The sequence below is a fragment of the Echinops telfairi genome, unplaced genomic scaffold, assembly GCF_000313985.2.
Source record: "Echinops telfairi isolate 266 unplaced genomic scaffold, ASM31398v2 ScPeMD7_2291;HRSCAF=2852, whole genome shotgun sequence".
Lineage (NCBI taxonomy): Eukaryota > Metazoa > Chordata > Mammalia > Afrosoricida > Tenrecidae > Echinops > Echinops telfairi.
The window spans coordinates 34,204,226-34,210,671 of record NW_022106189.1 but is presented as its reverse complement, the minus strand read 5'-3'; the positions used below and the strand labels follow the sequence as shown (position 1 = coordinate 34,210,671).

The 6,446-nt window shown below is 40.0% G+C and overlaps 1 long non-coding RNA gene across 1 annotated transcript in view; it reads left to right on the top strand.

The window, feature by feature from the left end:
* The window catches only part of LOC123522096, a 166,793-nt gene that overhangs the window by 57,808 nt on the left and 102,539 nt on the right, over positions 1-6,446 (top strand). The gene's annotated exons all lie outside the window — the stretch shown is intronic.

Sequence of the window (6,446 nt, the reverse complement as noted above, 5' to 3'; positions counted from 1 at the left end):
GGGGTCAGATCAGGCGAAATTCCCACACTGTGTCCCTGGTGTTGTCCCCCGCAGGGCCATGGGCCAGTGAGGAGCATCTCGTCTCATAGTGGGGCTGGCCATGTGTGACCTGTCTTTTTAATGACCTTTCCTTCTGTACATGTAGATGTCCTTGATGCCATCCACAAATCATCTGGCTTTCAGGCATTAGTGTTCAAGGCATCCAGTTGATTTTTGATATGATTTCAAAATTCAGATGGCATATTCTTTAGAACAGGACATTAGGGTTGGAGGAAGGCCCATTAACAATCTGTGATCAATATAAACAACACAGCCTTGCTTACTGAAAGTGAAGAGAATTCGAGGCACTTAACTGATGGCCAAGACTACAGCCTTAAGTATGGATTGAACTTCTAATATAAAAAAAAAATTTTTTTTACAACTGAACCAATAAGCAACATCATGATAAACCAGGGAAAAAATACTCAAGTTGGCAAGGACATATATATTAACACCCATACAAATAGTCCAGAAATCAGAAGAGGTATTGAATTGGCAGATCAACAGAAGACTTCTTAGTAGTATACGAAAGCAAAATTTATCATTTTGAGGAATAACATGCAAGTCATGATTATTTTAATGGAAATATGAAATTGAAAGCTGGACATATAAAACCTACACAGTGAATAAGGAAGACTGAAGAATGGTGTTGGCCACATATATGATTATTGCATACACTTGAATAAAAGCCGACCCGAATCTCAGCCGAGGGACCTAATTTTACCACAAAAACTGCTTTAAAATGTGCTGAAAAACTAGACTTATACACAAGTGTGTATGGTATATCATGGACTGCCAGAGGAATGAATAAATCTGTCTTGGAAGAAGTGCAGCCAGCCAGAATGTACCTTAAAAGCAATAATGGGGAGACTTCACCTCACATGCTTTAAATATGTTACCAGGAGGACCAGTCCCTGGAGGTGGACATCAGGCTTGATTGAGTAGAGAGTGTGAATAAAAAAGGAAAAGGATTGATAAAATGGTTTCAACAATGAGCTCAGATGTGGCAGCGATTACGACAGGCAGTGTTTCATTGTGTTGTACAGGCAGTCAGTACAAGTAATAAGCAACTTGACAACCTAATACCCACTATAATGAACGGAGGTAAATGCTATAAATTTTATGCATACTCAACTTCTCTCTCTCCACTATATTTGTATGCTGTTTAGAATATTTTAGACAACTCTCAAACCATGTAACTTCTCAGTAATGTCAGGACCATATGCTGGCTTTATGTTTCCATCTTCCCTCATATGAGCAAAGATGCTGAGCACATTACCAAATGATAAACATTGCACATTGGAAAGTGAAGCCTTGTTTTCTCTCTTTGAATTCATGATAACATGTCATATATTTAATCTAAACTTTTCCTCTCCCCATATCCTCAGTCATCTCTTTCCAAGAAAGTGATTAAAGGCCTGGAGACAAAAATAAATTGCTTCACTTATGTTCTTGTTCAATTTTCCTTTACATATTAATTTCTTTTCAGATTATTCCAACTATTATTATTACGTGTGCATTAAACATAAATATTAGATTTCCTTTTCACTCAGGATTAGAGCCCTTGAGAGTGCTTTTCCTTCCTCAATATTAAATATATGCTGACCTAATGGTAGGTCTCAATTTCTGAGGCCTTTCCCTCTATAGCATTGTGAATAGTTTGAGAGTGCAGCCTTTAGAATTAGACAACTTCAGTTTGGATTTTGGCCCAATTTTTTTATTTAACAGATCCTGACTATGTGACTTTGTTGAGATTTCCCAATTGTTTTGCCCTTATTTCATTGTCTTCAGTTGTAAAAGGAGTATTGAGGTTATTGTTATTATTAGGTTTCATCAAGATAGATACTGTTTTATGGGAGGTTCTGTCAAGTTGCTTCCTACTCATGATAGCCTTATGTACAACAGAAAGAAATCCCGGTCTTGCACCAGTCTCAAAATTGTTGCTAGATTCTAGCTCATCATAGCAACCACTATCCCAATCTAGCTCATTGCTGATCCCTTACTTTGTTTTTTCACCCTCTGCTTTACCAAGCATAATGTCTTTCACCAGGGTCTGGTCCCTGATTTTAAAGAATGTTTTGATGTATTTCTTCCAAGACAGAATTTTTTCGCCTGGTAGTCCATGGTGTACTTAATATTCTTATCCAGTACCATAATTCAAAGGCATAAATTTTTCTTCAGTCTTCCTTATTAGTTGTCCAGCTTTTGCATGCATTTGAGATGATTTGGAAATACCAAGGTTTGGGTCAACCATACCTTAGTCATTGCTTTTTTAACACTTTCAAAAGGTCTTTTGTAGCAGATTTTCCTAAGTGAGGTTCTAGAGAGGCTGACTTTGAGATTAACATCAACATACTCCCTGCCAATAAGACGTTTCTGACTCATTGTGACCCCATAGAACAGAGTAGAGCTACTCTCTGGGTTCCCAATACTGTCAATTGTCATGGAAATTGAAAGCTTCCTTTTTTTCTCTTGTGGATTAGCTGGTGTTTTCTAACTGCTGACCTGATGGTTTTCAGCCTAACTCATAACCCACTATGCCACCAGGGTTTCTTAGACATTACTACAGAGGATCACTATTAGGGGGTGCTATTCAGGACAGGAGAACTGTCACATATGAGTTGCAACTGGGTCCATGGCAGTGAATTCTATTTTGAGTTTCCTTCAGGTAAACATCTGTGGAAGGTGAGCTACGTAGTTCATTCCTAGCAAACATCTCACCCAACCCCACAGGCACATTTATTCTCGGAGCTGACAGGTGAAAGCTATCATCTTATAGCATGAAGTTAAGTTCTTCATTCCCAAAAGGAGATCAGAGTGGCACAGGGCAGTTTAGTAAGGTCCTAATAAATACTAGTTCCCGTATATACTCGAGTATAAGCTGACCCAAATATCAGCCGAGGCACCTAATTTTACCACAAAATCTGCATTAAAAATGTGCTGAAAACATACCCGTATGAAGCAGGGAACCAGTAGAGAGGTCTGAGGGGCTGGCCTCAATCCCAACTACGTGGACAGGGGCCCCTCCCCTCAGAATAATTTACTTTAGAGGACACCACTGAAACTACAGCTCAGGGAAGAGGGACATGTCTGAACAGAGCACATGGGAGCAAATGAAGGGGGAGGAAGAGAGAATGGAGCACTTCCTGGCCCACTAAGCCTTGAGGATGATATCCCTGCTCAGAGCAGCCATTGCACAGAGAGGATCATATGACCTGCCCCACTACGAGACACAACATCCCTCACTGACCCATAGCCCTACAGGGGACAACTCTAGAGACACGGTGTGGGAATTGCACCTGATCTGACCCCACCACACGGTGGCAAAACAAGGGCGTGTAACAACAGCAAGGGAAGCAGAGCAAGGAAGTCTCAAGAGAGTACTAAAAATAGACTTTGGGGCCAGGACATGTCACCCCATCAGACTCGAACGGGAAGCACTCCTAAAGGTCAACAAACAGACCTTGAACTATTTACAGGCTTTTATTTTGTTGTTGTTGGCTTTTTATTGTTGTTGTTTTGTTTTCTTTTGTTGCTTTGCTTTTCTCTGTCTTATTTTTGTGCATATTATTATCTCTGCAGGTCTATCTAGATAACATAGACTGGATAAACAATCTGGAGGAGAAAACAATGGGACCAACCGTTCCGGGGGGACATGGAAGAGGGGGAGAAGGGGGAAAGGAAGTGGTTTTAACAAACCCAGGGACAAGGGAACAACAAGTGATCCAAAATCGGTGGCAAGGAGGGTGTAAGAATCCTGGTAAGGCTTGCTCAAGGGTAATGTAACCTAGAGGAATTACTGAAACCCAAATGAAGGATGAGCATGATAGCGGGACAAGAGGAAAGTAAAAGGAAATAGAGGAAAGAACTAGGAGGCAAAGGGCATTTATAGAGGTTTAAATACAGGTATGTACATATGTAAATATATTTTATATGATGATGGGGAAATAGAGCTATGTGCATATATTTATAGGTTTAATATTAAGGTAGCAGATGGACATTGGGCCTCCACGCAAGTACTCCCTCAATGCAAGAACAGTTTGTTCTATTAAACTGGCATTCCATGATGCTCACCTTCCCGACACAACCCCTAAAGATAAAGCAGGTGCATAAGTAAATGTGGTGAAGAAAGCTGATGGTGCCCGGCTCTCAAAAGATATAGCATCTGGGGTCTTAAAGGCTTAAAGGTAAACAAGCGGCCATCTAGCTCAGAAGCAACAAAGCCCACATGGAAGAAGCACACCAGCCTGTATGATCACGAGGTGTTGAAGGGATCAGGTAGCAAACATCAAAGAACAAAAATCATGTCATTGTGAATGGCGGGGATGCGAAGTGGGGACCCGAAGCCCATCTGTAGGCAATTGGACATTCCCTTATAGAAGGGTCACGTGGAGGAGACAAACCAGTCAGGGTGCGGATGTAGCAACGATGAAACATACAACTTTCCTCTAGTTCCTAAATGCTTCCTCCCCTCCCCACTATCATGATCCCAATTCTACCTCAAATCTGGCTAGACCAGAGGATGTACACTAGTACAGATAGGAACTGGAAACACAGGGAATCCAGGACAGATGATCCCTTCAGGACCAGTGCTGAGAGTGGCGACACTGGGAGGGTGGAGGGAAGGAGGGGATACAAAGGGGGAACTGATTACAAGAATCTACATATAAGCCCCTCCCTAGGGGATGGACAGCAGAAAAGTGGGTGAAGGGAGACGTCATACAGTGTAAGACATGACAAAATAATTTATAAATTATCAAGGGTTCATTAGGGGGAGGGGAATGATTCCAAGGGCTCAAGTAGAAAGCAGATGTTTTGAGAATGATGATGGCAACAAATGTACAAATGTGCTTGACACAATGGATGGATGTATGGATTATGATAAGAGTTGGACAAGTCCCCAATAAAATGATCTAATAAATAAATGAATAAATAAATAAAAATAATTACCCCCCCAAAATGTACTGAAAAACTCGGCCTATACACGAGTATATACAATGTATATACCCTTGAAACTATATATCCAGGGTCTCAAGAGAAACAGAACCAATAGAATTATATGTACACAGATATATGTGTACGTAGATAGATACCTACTGAGAGAGAAATTGATTGATTTTAAGTAATTATTTCATGCAGTCATGATGTTTGGAAGTTCAAGATCCGTAGGAAAGGTCAACAAGGTGAGAACTTTCGTTAAGAGTTGATGTTATAGTCATGAGCCTGCCATTCTTCAGGCCGATTTCTAGGCTGGCAATTTAAGTGAACATTCAGTATTGGAGTTGAGGCATAATCGAGGATGTTTATCTTGCAAGTCCACTGAGTGTGAACATTAATCACAAATACAGAATACCTTGATTGCAACTTCTAGAATAGTGTTTGACCAAACAGCAGAACACTATATCCTAGCCAAATTGTCATAAAATTCATCATCACAGGGAAGATCCTCAACTCTCAACATCTCTAACAGTTGCCCTCTTTTTAGTTAGAAGAGGCAGATTATTGTTATGGTGAGGACATGGCTTTAGAACAGAACTCCTGGATTACAGCTCAGATTCCCCAGTTAGCAGCTAATGAGCCTACCTATGCTAATTCTCTGTACCTCAGTTTCCTCATCTTTAAAGTGATAGTAATTATAGTTCCCATCTCATAGGATTGATATGAGGATTAAATTGCTTAATACTTAGACTTTGAACAATGCTTTGCATGTCGAGTAACCTCTTAGCAAATTCTGGTCACTATTATTACTGTTTTTTCCTTCTCTCAATTGTTAGATATGAAATCAGAAACAAAAGACTATGGAATCGTACAAATCTTGGTTTAAGTCCCAGTTTTGTCTCTTGCCAGCAATTATGAACAGGAGCATGTTAGTTAACCTCTGCTTTCCCATTGGTCAAATAGAAATAATGTCTACCTATAGACAGTATTTATGAAGTAGTAGGAACCTGTGTTTCAGTTTCTTTTTCTGAAAGAAATGAATAATAATAGCTTCAGCCCTTAGGATGTTGTGATAGTTTTATGAATTGATAGTTGCAAAGCACTGAGCATGATGGTACTTGGCATATAGTAAGTATTCAATAGTAATTACTAATATAATGATGACAGTATTGGTGGTAACAGTATAAAACACTCTAAACAGTGCTTATAATAGGCACTCAAATCTTATTTTTGAAGCCTATCACAAATTGGTTTTCCTGATTCTCTGATTTAGTTTATGAAAACTTACCTTTGCCGGCGGAACTGATTACAAGAATATACATATAGCCTCCTCCCTGGGGGATGGACAGCAGAGAAGAGGGCGGGGGGAGACATCGGACAGTGTAACATATGACAAAATAATAATAATTTATGAATTTTGAAGGGTCCATGAGGAAGGGGGAAAATGAGCAGCTGATATTAAGGGCTCA